Source organism: Lemur catta, chromosome 3 (genome assembly GCF_020740605.2).
Source record: "Lemur catta isolate mLemCat1 chromosome 3, mLemCat1.pri, whole genome shotgun sequence".
Taxonomy (NCBI): Eukaryota; Metazoa; Chordata; class Mammalia; order Primates; family Lemuridae; genus Lemur; species Lemur catta.
The window spans coordinates 98240057-98255335 of NC_059130.1; the positions used below are offsets into that span (position 1 = coordinate 98240057).

At 42.4% G+C, this 15279-nt stretch overlaps 1 protein-coding gene across 1 annotated transcript in view; it reads left to right on the top strand.

Annotated features, from left to right (window-relative positions):
• The first annotated feature begins 1240 nt into the window (after positions 1-1240).
• Positions 1241-15279, top strand: part of RHBDL2 (rhomboid like 2) — a 52887-nt gene continuing 38848 nt past the window's right edge. Inside the window, exon 1 of the mRNA XM_045548203.1 lies at positions 1241-1302. The gene's annotated coding sequence lies outside the window, so the exon portion shown is untranslated. The remainder of the gene's footprint in view (positions 1303-15279) is intronic.

Sequence of the window (15279 nt, forward strand, 5' to 3'; positions counted from 1 at the left end):
CTTGTTAAGGACAATTGTACTTAACAGGACAAGACTGCAGAGGCCTCCCTTCCCTTCTTAGCTCTCAACATTGGCATAGAAATGGTGGCTTCTCTTAGGCCACCAGAGGTCACTCCGTCTTCCTTTGACACAGGTTACAGAATCTGGGGATTGGCCACAGGTACCGCAGTGCCTTGGATCTTCTTGGCATCACTCCCTGACCTGCTCCTGAGCCTCCTCTCTGCTGGTGTGGCTCTGACTGCTGTTGCAGCTGGTGTAGCTGCTACCATTCCCAGAGATGGTAGACAGGGGAAGCCTCTCTTCTCTCTGCCAACTAGTAGGGTGATATGATTAAAACAGACGTGGGGATCAGGCTTACAGAGGTTCAAATCTCAGCTCTGTTATGGACTATTTTGTGTAAGCCTAGGCTAGTCACAACCTTTCTGAGCCTCAGTTTCTTCATCTGTCAAATGAATGTGCATCACCAGTCAGTTGTCACAATTAACTGAGATAAAGTATCTCACATGCTTAGCACAGCTCTTATTATTAGTAAAGCCAGAGTGTTTCCACCAATTCAGTTTTCCTTTACTTTTCAGCTGACAGTCTTTCTTTGCAGTATTTGCTATGGGACTCCAACAAAGAAAAAAGTTGGGCCAAGAGCCAAATGTTTTATGTGCATATCCTCTAAAACAATTTTGAAAAAAATTATGTATCCCCTTGCCTATTTTTAAGTTGACATTTAAATTTTTCATCCTAAGATTAAATATTGCAAAGAATAGGAATTCTAGTATATTGTAGACATCAACATTTTAAAATAAATAACTATTACATAGCTCTTTTGTATTCATTGAGTGGACTCTAAATACCACGAGGTGGTCCAGAATGAGAGTTCTGACAAACAAGGGCACGATATTGGACAGTGCTTGATCCACCTACACATATCCTTTTTGAGGCATTTGACTATGAGTGAAACAGGAGAAAAGACAGAGAGAAAAGGCAGTAAGCAGAGGTAGTTGCATCTGGGAGAAAGAAGAGATCAAGAGGGATTTGGAAGAAGAACAGAGAGAAGCCATCAGTAGATGCAGCAGGAAGAAGCAGGGGCAAGGACAGAGACGAGCTGGGTCAGAGCAAGGGAAGAGTGGCTTTGGCAGGAACCTGTGGGTGGGGGTGAGGAATGATGATAGCAGTTGCTATTCACAGCTGTTGCTGTATCCTGAATGACAAGGAAAAAGCCTTTAGTTCCACAAAACAACTCTCTAGGCAGAGATGGTTGTTAGGCTTCTTTTCTACGAATCTTTACAAACATGAAGCCCATTTCCTGAGGTAAGTTGGGGATGCCTTTGTTTCCTTTGGCCTGAAAGAGCTTAAAATGCAGAAATCAGCACCAGGAGTGGGGCTGCAGGGAACAGACCTTCCGAAGTTGTCAGGAAGTGAATGTGCCGCCACAGCAAGATGGTGAGCAGTGAGAATCTTTTTTCTATTAGTTACAGGGTAGCATAGCCATTAGGAGCACAGGCTCTGAGGCCAGATAGCCTGGATGTGAACCTTGGCTTTGTTGTAGGACTTTGGGAAAGTTTATTCACCTCTTTAGGCCTCAGTTTCATCTATAAATGGGATGTATTCATTTCTTATGGCTGCTGTAATGTAACAAACTTGGTGGCTTAAAGCAACACAAATTTATTTTTTCACAGTTCCTGAGTCCAGATGTCTGAAATCAGTTTCACTGGGCCAAAATCAAGACGTTGGCAGGGCTGTGCTCCATTTGAAGGCTCTAGGGTAGGATCTGTTCCTTGTCTCTTCCAGCTTTTGGTGCCTGCCAGCATTCCTTAGCTTGTGGCTGCATCATCCCAGTCTCTGCTTCTGTTGTCACATTGCCTTTTCCTATTGTGTCTGTGTTAAATTTCCTTCTGCCTCCCTTTTATAAGGGTACATGTGATTGTATTTAGGGCCCCCCTCGATAATCCAGGATGAACTGCGCATCTCAAGATCTTTAGGCCAGGCGCGGTGGCTCACGCCTGTAATCCTAGCACTCTGGGAGGCCGAGGCGGGTGGATCGCTTGAGGTCAGGAGTTCGAGACCAGCCTGAGCAAGAGCGAGACCCCATCTCTACTGAAAATAGAAAGAAATTATTGGGCCAACTAAAATATATATAGAAAAAATTAGCCGGGCATGGTGGCGCATGCCTGTAGTCCCAGCTACTCTGGAGGCTGAGGCAGTAAGATGGCTTAAGCCCAGGAGTTTGAGGTTGCTGTGAGCTAGGCTGATGCCACGGCACTCACTCTAGCTAGGGCAACAAAGTGACACTCTGTCTCAAAAAAAAAAAAAAAGATCTTTAACTTACTTAACATCTTCTGCCACATAAGATAAGATTCTGACACCAACTGTGGACTGCAATAAAATTCTAGCACTAACTACATAAAGTTAGCACAGAACCCACAAATTATAGGGCATGGTTTGCAACACGACTGCCCTTACATCAGATGCCAGTTACACTTCAGGCATCCCCAGACCATCCACATTTCTAAACAACTGGCTACAAATTTGGGGGTTCCCATACCCCCTCAGGTTTGATAATTCACTAGAATGACTCACAGAACTCAAGAAAGTGATGTACTTACAATTACAGTTTTATCATAAAGGATACAAGTCAGGACTACTCAAATGAGGAGACACATAGGGTGAGATCTGGGAGGGTTACAAATGCAGAGCTTCAAGAAGTGCCCTCTCCCTGTGCTGTCGGGGCATATCAACCACATGTCACCTCAATGCATTCACCAATCAGGATGTTACACCAAGCTTTAGTGTTCAGAGTTTGTATTGGGGTGTCATTATGTAAGCGTGATTGATTGAAGCATTGGCCATTGGTTGGCGATTAGTCATTGGTTGAACTCAATGTCCTTTCCCCCCTTACTTCCCCAGAGGTCAGGCTGATATCACATGGGTGTGGTTTTTTTGTTTTTTTGTCTTTTCCTCCCTTGGAAATTCTGATTAAATGGGTGTGGTTTTGATTTGCATTTCTCTAATGACCAGTGATGAATGATGTTGAGCATCTTTTCATGTGCTTATTGGCCATTTGTATATCTTCTTTGAACAAATGTCTATTCAAATCCTTTGCCTAATTTTTAATTGATATATGTCTTTTGTTATTGAGTTGTTATTGTTCTTTACATACTCTAAACAAGTCCCTTATGATTTTGTAAATATTTTCTCCCATTTTGTGGGTTGTCTTTTTGTTTTCTTGGTGGTATCATTTACAGCACAAAGTTTTTACTTTTGGGCTGGGCAAGGTGGCTCACGCCTATAATCCTAGCACTCTGGGAGGCCAAGGAGGGCAGATCCTTTGAGCTCAGGAGTTCAAGACCAGCCTGAGCAAGAGTGAAACCCCCGTCTCTACTAAAAAAATAGAAATAAATTAGCTGGACAACTAAAAGTGTATAGAAAAAATTAGCTGGGCATGGCGGTGCATGCCTGTAGTCCCAGCTACTCTGGAGGCTGAAGCAGGAGGATCGCTGGAACCCAGGAGTTTGAGGTTGCTATGAGCTAGGCTGACGCCATGGCACTTTAGCCTGGGCAACAGAGTGAGACTCTGTCTCAAAAAAAAGAAATTTTTTTTTTACTTTTGTAAAATGTATCTATTTTTTCCATAAAAATGGTGTTTTTTTTAGTTTTCTAACTTATCTGTTCTTTCTTTTGTCACTTGTGCTTTTGATCTCGTATCTAAAAAAAACCATTGTTAACCCAAGGTCCTGAAAATATACTCCTATGTTTTCTTCCAGGAGTTTCACAGTTTTAGTTCTTGCATTTAAGTCAGTGATCCATTTTGAGTTAATTTTTTTGTATGGTGTGAAGTAGAGGTCCAACTTCATTCTTTTGCATGTGGATATCCAGTTGTCCCTGCACCATTGGTTAAAATTAATTACATTCTTAATCAGGTGTTCTACAGTCCCAGAGTGTTGGATACAGGCAGAAGGGCTTTCTGCCACATTTCACGATGGTTCTAAATTTAAAAATTTTCTTTGAATTGGGAAATCTAAACCAGAAATTTTCATAGCTTGCTGTAGGTGACATAATGTAACCAATTAACTCTATCTTTCTTACATTTTTCAATGCCATGAAATTGTTCTAATCAAGTCCTCAAAGACTCACCTTCAGGGCTCTATCATCCAGAAATCAAACAATCATGGTTAATTAACTGCCACAAACATCAGGCCACTAGAATTCCAACAGAATGCCAATCAGGGTTGTTGGTTGCAACAATAGAAGCCAAAAGTGGATAACTTAGGCAGAAAAGGAATTTTTCAGAAGGAATGATATAGCTCATTGAAAGGAAGGGAAAACAGGAGAAGCAGCAGTGGAAAATGAACAGAAAGCCATTTGTCTGGCCAAAAGAAGCTAGACAGCCTTGATCACACCTCACCACGAGAAAAGTATGACCACAACGCCCCCACTCGACACTTGTTGCTATCAGACTCTTGATGTCATTGTTGTAGCCCTTAATAATAACCCCTTAATAATCTCAAATTGAGTCTTTATAAGACACTCCAGTGTTCTAGGCGTGAGCATCTTGTTGGCCAAGCCTTGGTTATTAGCCATGGCCTAGATGACAGGGGACAAGGAAGGGGAATACTTGTCTCCTTTTAACTTCTGTAATACTAATTGGGCTTCTGCATCCCACTGAGGTCCATAAAAATGGAACTTCTCTTAAAATAAGGATGTTCAGACATGAGATGGCCAAAACACAAGGGGCATTATAGAAATGAATAATAAAAACAATAGCCAACATTTATTGAAGGCTATCTAAATACAAATTTTACATGTGTTAACTCATGTAATGCTCACAACAGCCCGATGACCATGTTCCATTATTATCCTGTTAGGTTAAATAATGGCCGCCAAAGATACCCACTTTCTAATCCCTGAAACCTGTGAATATTACCTTATATGGCTAAAGGGGGAATATTACCAGTTGTATAATAAACAATTCAGCTGGCCTTTGCTCCTAGTATGTGAATTATATGTCAACAAGCTGTTAGAAAAATTTATTTATTAATTTATTTATTTTTCTTTTGAGACAGAGTCTCTCCCTGCCATCCCACCTAGAGTGCAGTGGCATTATCATAGCTCAGTGCAATCTTAAACTCCTGGGCTCAAAGGATTCTCCTGCCTCAGTCGTACCTGGCCAGAAAAATTTATTAATACTTAAGACCCTAATGTTCCTTATGAAAATAAATAAATAATTTTTTTAGAAAAGAAAAATTTGGCCGGATGTGGTGGCTCATGCCTGTAATCCAATGTGGGAGGATTGCTTAAGGCCAGGAGTTTGAGACCAGTCTGAGCAAGAGGGAGACCCCGTCTCTACAAAAGAAATAGAAAAAATTAGCTAAGTATGGTGGCTGGCACCTGTAATCCCAGCTACTTGGAAGAGGGAGGCAGGAGGATCTCTTGAGCCCAGGAGTTTGAGTTCGCAGTAAACTATAATGATACTGCCACTGTGCTCCAGCCCAAGTGACAGAGAGAGACCCTGTTTCAAAAAAAAAAAAAGAAAGAAAGAAATGAAAGAAAAGAAAAACAAAATTTATTAGTACACAGAAGAATTGCTAGGAAGGATAAATCTGACTTCACCATGAAGGTGGATCTGTAGCCACCAGCAATTCTGAATTCACTCATTAATCACAATGTTTTTTTAACCAGAAAGGAAAGGAGCAGCTTTCTCTCAACTCAGCTTTGAAAAGTCTCAGGGAAAATGTCAATTAACCTGCCTTGGCTTATGCTCTCATTCCTGTGGTCCAGGGAGATCACAGGTCTGTGAACAGAAAAGAGAGAGGAGTCTGGGAGGACAAAAACAAAGGATCTAACTGCAGTAGGGAATATATGCAGAGTAAATTGCAGAAATTGCCCAGAGAATTTTGGCAGAATCTAAGAGGGAACATAGGAGCTTGAATTTCAAGAGTCCACTACCAAGAAGCGGCAATACATAGTTAGATCAGGCATGTTTATTTGCTTGAGTAGTCTCAGTAGAGACACAAGATTTAAGGAATTACTTAGGGCTGTGGCTTTAGCCTTAATAGCCTACAGGGATGCAAGACAAATTCAAACTCAATACTCTGGCCAACAAATAACTTGGAATGATGTAGAGGAAGGAATTCAAAGCCATAAAAACTATACACATATATACACTCATAGTGATAGATGGATAATAGAGAGATATGCAAACTATTTATAGTAGATACTTTTCAGAAATAGACTTGAGGGACACTTTCATTTTTTACTTTCTATATGTTTGTGCTGTTTAAATATTTTGTAATATTTTGCAGCTAAAGAAAGTAAAGAGTTTCTAAAAACAAAGATCCTGTGAAAAAGAAATGGATATATCATTGCTATCAGACTGTCCTGGTGTTAGGTTTTCTACGACTCTTCTCTGTCACTGGTTATTTTATTTATTTATTTATTTTTGAGATAAGAGTCTCACTCTGTTGCCTGGGCTAGAGTGCCGTGGCGTCAGCCTAGCTCACAGCAACCTCAAACTCCTGGGCTCAAGTGATCCTACTGCCTCAGCCTCCCAAGTAGCTGGGACTACAGGCATGTACCACCATGCCCGGCTAATTTTTTCTATATATTCTTAGTTGTTCAGCTAATTTCTTTCTACTTTTTAGTCGAGGTGGGGTCTCGCTCTTGCTCAGGCTGGTCTAGAACTCCTGAGCTCAAAGGATCCACCCAACTCGGCCTTCCAGAGTGCTAGGATTACAGGCGTGAGCCACCAAGCCTGGCCTGTTACTGGTTATTGAAAGTAGATCAGGGCTGGGAGCAGTGGCTTATGCCTGTAAACCCAGCACCTTGGGAGGTGGGAGGATCACTTGAGCCCAGGAGTTCGAGACCAGCCTGGGCAATAGTGAGACCCTGTCTCCACAAAAAAAATAAAAAAATTAGCCAGGTCTGGTGGCACACGCCTATAGTTCCGGCTTCTCGGGAGGCTGAGGCAGGAGGATTGCTTGAGCCCAGGAGTTTCAGGTTGCTGTGAGCTAGGCTGACACCATGGCACTCACTCTAGCCCAGCAAGACTCTGACCCAGAAAAAAAAAAAAACTCTGCTGGTATCATTCACGCAATAGCCTTTGTAAATGGTGCCTCTTGTAGTTGTGAACTGAACAACCTGTGCAGCCCAATGTAGCCGTCAGTTCCCTCCAGTGGGTAGGTGAATTCCTTGGTTAGAGGATCTGGTCATCCTTGGTCATGACCAGCAGGAGATTCTCCTTGTTCAGGGTCCCTTAGAGCTACTCCTTGGGAGGAGGATTGGAGAATTCCTCTTCGGAGAACTGTCCCACCTTAGCATCGTTCCTTCTGCTGGGAAGGTATTGATATTTGAGACTGGAGATTGCCTTAGGGGTTGCACAATCAGTGGCTCTTGTGTGTTTCTTCCTGGCAGTACAATTCCCTTAAGTTTAGTTGGCTGCCTTTCAACTTCATTTTCAGGAATTCTGTTATCAACAATTGTTTTGGTTATCTGTTGCTGCATAATAAATGCTTCTAAAACTCAGTGACTCGAAACAACCACCACAGCCATTTCCTATCTTTCACAGTTCTGTGAGTTAACTGCTTAGCTGGGCAGTTCTCCCCTTCGAGGTATTGGCTGGGGCTTCAGGAATCCCAGGCTGGGATGGGCTGAAACATCCAAAGACTTACTCACCTGACTGGCAGTTGGTGCTGGCAGCTGGCTGGGAGCTCAGCTGGGGCCGTTGACCAGAGTGCCTGAGTGATCCTTCCTGTGTCCTCTCCACGTGGCATGGTCTTCTCTCAGCAGGGCAGCTGGGTTCCAAGAGGGAGTGTTCCAAGAGCACAAAAGCAGACGCTGCAGATCTCTTAAGGTCCAGCATCAAAAGTTACACGACATTAATCCCCTCACATTCTTTTAGTCAAAGCAAGTCACAGGGCCAGCCGAGATTCAAGAGGAGGGGAAACAGAATTCATCTCTCAATGGGAACAGTGGCAAAGAAGTCATAGCCATCTTTAATCCGTCATAGCAACTAATGCTTCTTATGCAAAACATGATCTGGAAATCCTAACCAACACTCTGCTAAGGAGAGGCAGGATCTGGTACCAGATTACCTGACTTCAAGGCCAAGCTCTGCCACCCACCAGCTGGAATTACTTAATTTCTCTATACCCCAAGATTAATGAATTAATATATATGTAAAACACTTGGTAGAGTGCCAAGTGTGCTATATGGATGCTTGCTGTTGTTAAGGAGGAAACTACATGACCTTTAGTTAGAATAAGCATCAGATAAATAGGTCTATGGTCTGGAGAAAGAAGTTGTTCCTCTTTTTCAAGGTGAGATAGATTCAATTTCAAGTCCATTCAGACAAAATCTATGAAATTAAAGTAAATAGGTGGGTGAGGATACATCAGTGAGAAGAGTCTGAATGTTCTGCAGCCGAATGGTCCTTAGTTCTTTACTTAAAATGTTTAAACAAAAGAAAAAATATTATTAGATCCCTTCCTGAGAGAATATGGAATTAAAAATCATTGCAATTGAACTTGACCTACACTCACTTTTTAAATTTTTGTTTAATTTTAATTTTTATTTTTTTGAAATAGAGTCTTGTTCTGTCGCCCGAGCTAGAGTGCTATGGCGTCAGCCTAGCTCACAGAAACCTCAAACTCCTGGGCTCAAGTGATCCTCCTGCCTCAGCCTCCTGAGTAGCTGAGACTACAGGCATGTGCCGCCACACCCAGCTAAATTTCTTTCTATTTTTAGTAGAGATGGGGTCTCGCTCTTGCTCAGGCTGGTTTTGAACTCCTGGCCTCAAGCAATACTCCCGCATTGGCCTCCCAAAGTGCCAGGATTACAGGTGTGAGCCACCCTGCGCTGCCTACACTCATTTTTTTTTAAACACACAAGCCCAGAGCCTCCTGGAAGAAAAGATTATTAGGCTTAATTTATTTGAGAACATTAAGATGCTGATAAGTTTTAAGTTCCTGTATAGCTTCTTCTGTGTTCTGCTTTGCATGTAACTTGCATGCAGGGACTCTAGCAGAGTTCTTTTTTGTTGTTGTTTGGTTTGGTTTTTGCTTCTTCAACCACAAGCTTGAAAGACACAGTTCACAGTTGCACAAATGTAGAATAGACAGATTCCAGCTGGGCAAAGTGACTGATGCCTATAATCCTAGCACTCTGGGAGGCCAAGGTGGGAGAATCACTTGAGGTCAGGTATTTGAGACCAGCCTGACAAAAATCGAGACCCTGTCTCTACAAAAAATGGAAAAATTAGCTGGATGTGGTGGTGCACACCTGTAGTCCCAGCTACTTAGGAGGCTGAAGCAGGAGGATTGCTTGAGCCCGGGAGTTTGAGATTGCAGCGAATTATGAAGATGTCACTGCACTCTAGCCCAGGTGACAGAGTGAGACCCTGTCTCAAAAAAAAAAAAAAAAATTCATTAGAGAAATTCAGGAACACTTAAACTGCCAGAAAACCAACACCAAGGTAAACTGAGGAGTTACTATAAGGAGTGAGGGAGCTGCCTGGCTGAGATCACAATATTGAAGCTTCTTATGCCACAAGATACAAAGAGAACTAAAGGTTTTAACTGAGAACTGCTGACCTGTGTAAGTTTCCCACAACTTGGTGTGTGTGTATATGTGTGGTAAAATATACATAACATAAAATTTACCATTTTAACCATTTTTAAGTGTACAATTCAGTGGATTCTGCTTTTAAAGTCTTCTCTTTGTTTTTGGTATTTTAAAGTTTTACTGTTATGATTTTATTTTTACTTATCCTACTTTTCCTTATTTGAATTCTTGATTGTTAGTTGATATCATTTATCAGTTCTGAAATATTTTTGTAATTATCTCTTTAAATATTGTCTTTCCTATTCTTTCCTTCTTCTTCTTCTTTTTTTTTTTTCTGAGACAGCGTCTCCCTCTGTTACCTGGGCTACAGTGCAGTGGCTTCATCATAGCTCACTGCAGCCTCAGACCCCTGGGCTCCAGTGATCCTCCTGCCCCAGCCTCCCAAGTAGCCTGAATCCAAAAGTGTACCACCACGCCAGGCTAATTCCTGTTCTATTATCTCCTTCTGGAACTCTGATTAGATGTACATTGCACTTACTGTCTCTTCTGTGTCTTGTTTTTTTGTTTGTTCATTTTTGAGATGGGGTTTTGTTGGGTTGCCCACGCAGGAATGCAGTGGCTATTCACAAGCGTGATCATAGCACACTACAGCCTTGAACTTCTGGGCTTGAGCGATCCTCTAGCCTCAGGCCTCTTCCTCCTCCTCCCCTAGTAGCTGGGACTAGAGGTGTGAACCACCACACCTGGCTTCTGTGTCTTTTAAACCTCTGTTTTATGTTTTCCATCTCTTTCTTTCTGTGTTATACTCTATGTAACTTCTTCACACCAAGCTTCTAACACTAATTTTTTCTCTCACTTTTAATCTGTGATTTAACCCATCCAATAGGTTTTTAATGCCAATTATTTTTTATCAATTTTGTTTGATTCTTTGTGAAATCTGCTTGATTAAATTTGATAGCTTTTTCTTGGTTGTATTTTTCATTCCCTCTGATTTATTTCAATATATTAAACATACTTAAATCATATTCTATATATGACAATAACAATATCTGACCTTTATAAGTGTGGTTCAATAGTTGGTAGTTTCTGTTTTAGGGGCTTGTTTCCTTGTGTGGTGAGATACTTCATTTTTCAATTTTTTAATTGATATATCATAGCTGTTATATATGAGATACTTTTCTTTTTCTCATTATGAGCCATGCTTCTTGAAACTTTGTGGGAAATCTTTGAGGTCTCGGTTTAGTGGCATCCTTTCAAAGTGTTAGGCTCACTTCTGCCAGGTCCCTTAGGGGCACTACCAATCCAGAAACACTTTGACTTTTTATCTCCGAGTGTTCTGAACTACACAGACAATGTGATTATGTCTCTACCTAAATACATGCAAGTGGTAGTATGGAGTAGAAAATTCTCAGCAGAGTCCATTTTTTGTTTGTTTCTTACTGTACTCTGATCCAAGGCTGAGACACATCCCTACTGTCACCTTAGTATAGCAGGCTTTTTTGTTTTTGTTTTTTAGTTTACCCACTGAAGGTATTAGTTGGGGGTGTGGGGGTGAGGAGGCTCAGGTTTGTGCTCCAATTCTACTTCCTGCTTTGTTAAGGCCCAGGATTTACTTTTTGTCTCTTGCTCACCTTCATAGCCCTGAAATCACAGGCCTGAGACCACTAGGGATCCTAATATGCTCCCAGGGAAAATCCCACTCTCACAATTGCTTACTTGGTTTTCTCCAGGGATGATTTACATTCCAGCCAAGGTTAGTCATGCATTAAAAAGATTTTCTTGGTGGGAGGTGGGGAAGAAGAGAGGTTGGTTACTGGGTACAAACATATAGTTAGCTAGAAGATACAAATTCTAATGTTTGATAGCACAGTAGGGTGACTATAGTTAGCAACAACATGTTGTATATTTCAACGTAGCCAGAAGAGAGGACTAACAATATTCCCAACACATAGAAATGACAAATACTCAAGGTGATGGATACCCCAAATACACTGACTTGATCGATCACTACACATTCTATGCATGTAACAAATACTCACATGTACTCCATAAATATGTAAACTATTATGTATCCATAAAAGGTAAATCTAAGCAAAAAAAAAAAGATGTTTTTTATATTTTACCTAGTTTTGTTTTGTTTTGTTTTGCTTATAAGTTCTACTGTACTGGGTTTTCTGTGAACTGTTAGTATATCATACTTAATAAACAGAATATATTTTTAAAAATCCATAATTTCTTTGAATTAGATGTCTATATAATGCTAAAATCCAGAAGGAAAGCTAATTTATTGGGATACATATATTTGCATATCATCTAACACATGTAGGAGGGAACTCGGCCTTTGAGAAACAAGCTCCAGGGAATCTGGGATAAGGCAGTGACTTCATGCAGCCTAGGAGTTTATCTTGCTTCCCATTGAGTGTCCTGACTCCCTGGGGCCTTGGAACTCTCCCAAGGTCACTTTTTGCATTTCTAGTGACTCACCTATAGTTTTACCATCCACTGTGGATAAGGATTCAAACAGGGAGGTTGGTGGCTAGAAGCCAGAGACATGCCCTAACACCTGCTGGTGCCCGGGCAAGACTTCACTCTGTTGAAGGTGGGAACCTTGGAATTACAACCATTCTATGCTCCTCAGTTTGAAGATTCAACAACCCTTTATTGTTTCTTACTTTGTGTCAGATTTTATGTGCAACTGCATGGATACAAAGATGAAACAGAGAAGGTTGCTGTTCTTGAGGAATTCACAATCTCAGGGCATGTCCCTCACCAAGGAAAGAGAAAGACACAGACATTGATAATTTAAATACATTGTAGTAGGTGTTAAGATGGTGGTAAACTCAGAGTGCCATGAAGACTAGCTGACTGCATTTCCACACAAGGAACTCTCTGTAGTTCCCAGGTTTACTACTTTTAGTTTCAGCGATGAGAAGAGACAGAGTAGGGTCTACCTGCAGAGGTTGCAAATTTTTAGGAAGGGGAAACTGATTGGCCAGCCTGTGTCTGAATCAATTTTACTGCCTTCCTTCTCTGTTCTTGGAGAAAAAACCAAAACCAAAACCAAAACCAAAAAGCCACACAACCATTTGCAGATTTTTTTTTTTTTTTTGAGACAGAGTCTTGCTCTGTCACCCAGGCTAGAGTGCTGTGGACTCAGCCTAGCTCACAGCAACCTCCAACTCCTGGGCTCAAGAGATCTTCCTGCTTCAGCCTCCCGAATAGCGGGGACTACAGGTGTGCACCACCACACCCAGCTAATTTTTCTATTTTTAGTAGAGACCGGGTTTCTCTCTTGCTCAGGCTGGTCTCAAACTCCTGAACTCAAGGGATCCTCCTGCCTCAGCCTCTGCAGAAATTTCAAATGAAAATTTCCAATGGGAAAAGGCCCTCTGGGCCTTGTGATGTTGGTTGGATGGACAGGGATGGTGCTTGGTGGGGCAGCATTGCAATAGAGAAGATTGTTCACTGGCTCCAAAGAAACATGATCTTGGTGAATTCACCCATGTTCAGGGTCAAGCTCTGAATTTTGCTAGCTTAGAAATGTGAGCTTGTCAGTGTCTCAGAACTGATTCACATTCATGAGGTTCACAAGAATCTGATGTACAAATTCTAAATGAGAATTTATTAATTTACAAATATTTAAGTGCATATCAGCCTCCTCTGGATCTGCTTTGCAAATATCTTTTTTTATTTTTTTCAGATAAGGTCTTGCTCTGTTGTCCAGGCTAGAGTGCAGTGGCACCATCATAGCTCACTGCAACCTCAAACTCCTGGGCTCAAGTGATCCTCCTGCCTCAGCCTCCCGAGTAGCTGGGACTACAGGTGCACACCACCGCACCCAGCTAAATTTTAAAATATTTTTACAGAGATGGAGTCTCACTATGTTGCTTAGGCTGGTCTTAAACTCCTGGCCTCAAATGATCCTCCCGCCTTGGCCTCGCAAAGTGCCAGGATTATAAGGTGTGAGCCCCCGTGCCCAGCCACAAACACCTTTTTGAACCAAACTTGATGCCAAGCCCTGTTCTGGGTGCTGGGGATACAGAGATAAATAAGACACAGCCTCTGCCCTCTAAGAGCTCCCTAACTTGTGTGTGCATTTGGTGTGGGCAGACACCCTGTCTCTCTGAGATCACACAGCTTAGGAAACCGAATCACAATTAGGAAGCATGGGGGGTGGGCAAGGGCAATATACGTAACCTAAACTTTTGTACCCCCATAATATGCTGAAATTAAAAAAAAAAAGAAAAAAAACGAAGATAAACCAATAAAAAATAAATAAATAGCCAGTTACCCAGCAAAAAAAAAAAAAACCATTAGGAAGCAGCTTGTTGAGCATGAAACCATGACAAGGGAGGTTGGCTGGAGGGGTGGACTAGTCAGTGGTATCTCTGACAGCCGGGGATAACTGGACACTAGAGATGACCCGGCACCGCCACCTTCCCCTGTACAGTTCTGCGACCCAGCACCACTGGTGTTTGTGTCCTGACGCTCTGCACTTGCCTGACAGCCCTTTCAAGCGGTACCTTCTTTCTGTAGACATTTTCCATCTTACGTGGAAGCCATCACCAGTGTCGGGAGCTGAACGGCTGTTGGTGGCATCCACCTCAGGTCTCACCGACGTTGCACTGATCTTACTAACATTTCATTCAGGACAGGACCTGATTTCCCTAGTTTCTCACTCCTTGAGGGCCCCTCATTCTTGCCTCCTTGTTGGTCTGTGCCATTCTGATTAGGTTATTGGCATCCCTCTGTGAGCCTCTACCTTGCTTTCTTCACTTTTCTCTCCTCTCAGCTGTTTTTTTCCCCAAGCATTTGACAATTTCTTTCAATCTTCTACCCAACTTCTCTCCTCTAACTCCTAGCAGGTAACCTTGACACCTACCTTAGCTAGAAAATGTGGGCGCGGTGCAGCTCCCTACACCAGATGTAGGTATGGGCTCCCTGTAAAAAGCCTCAGCTGTCTGTCCCTGGTGCCCCAGGTGTCCCCCAGCCTCCCCCTTTAGCCTGCCACTCTGTCCCCAGCAGTAGTCATCTGAGTTTGCCTCCCTGCCCTATCCCTGTGGGCACCGGGTGCCTGGCTCTCAGTTCTGGCCTTTCCTCTCCCTATCCCTTGCTCCATACTCTGTCTGCCTCTTGTTGGTGTTAAAGGAAACCAAAAATATTTCACCCCAAAATATACTTCTTTGACATATTTTTAGATGGCTATTCAGATAGCCTTCAGACAGGAATAGCCCTGGAAAGCTGCCCTTTGTGGAGGAGATTCACATCTGCAGAGAAGAATCTACATTGGGGAAACAAACAGCCAGGCTCCCTCGGAGGCCAGCTCTCCTGTTCAATCTAGAAAGGATTAACTCAGCCCCAGGCTCCCTCTGTTCCTCCTGAGGGCAGCTCTGGGATTACCTGAGATGTTTTCATTTGCACGACAAGACAGCCTTTGCTGGGCACACGTTCCTCCCTTGCTGCCCCATACCCTGTTGTCACCACCTTCCCCAGAGTCCAGAGAAACTCGGGTCCCGGTCCTTAGTTCACTGGGCTCACTCATTTCCCCTGAAAATCATTAACTCCTACAATCTCCATTCCCCTTTCCCCAGTGAAGAAGATATTTTAGCGTCAACCATCTGCCCTCCTTTGAGTTCCTATTTTCTGTGACTCCCGTGCACATGTGTGCATGTAATTAATCTGTTACACTTTTTTTTTTTTTTTTTGAGACAGAGTCTCGCTCTGTTGCCT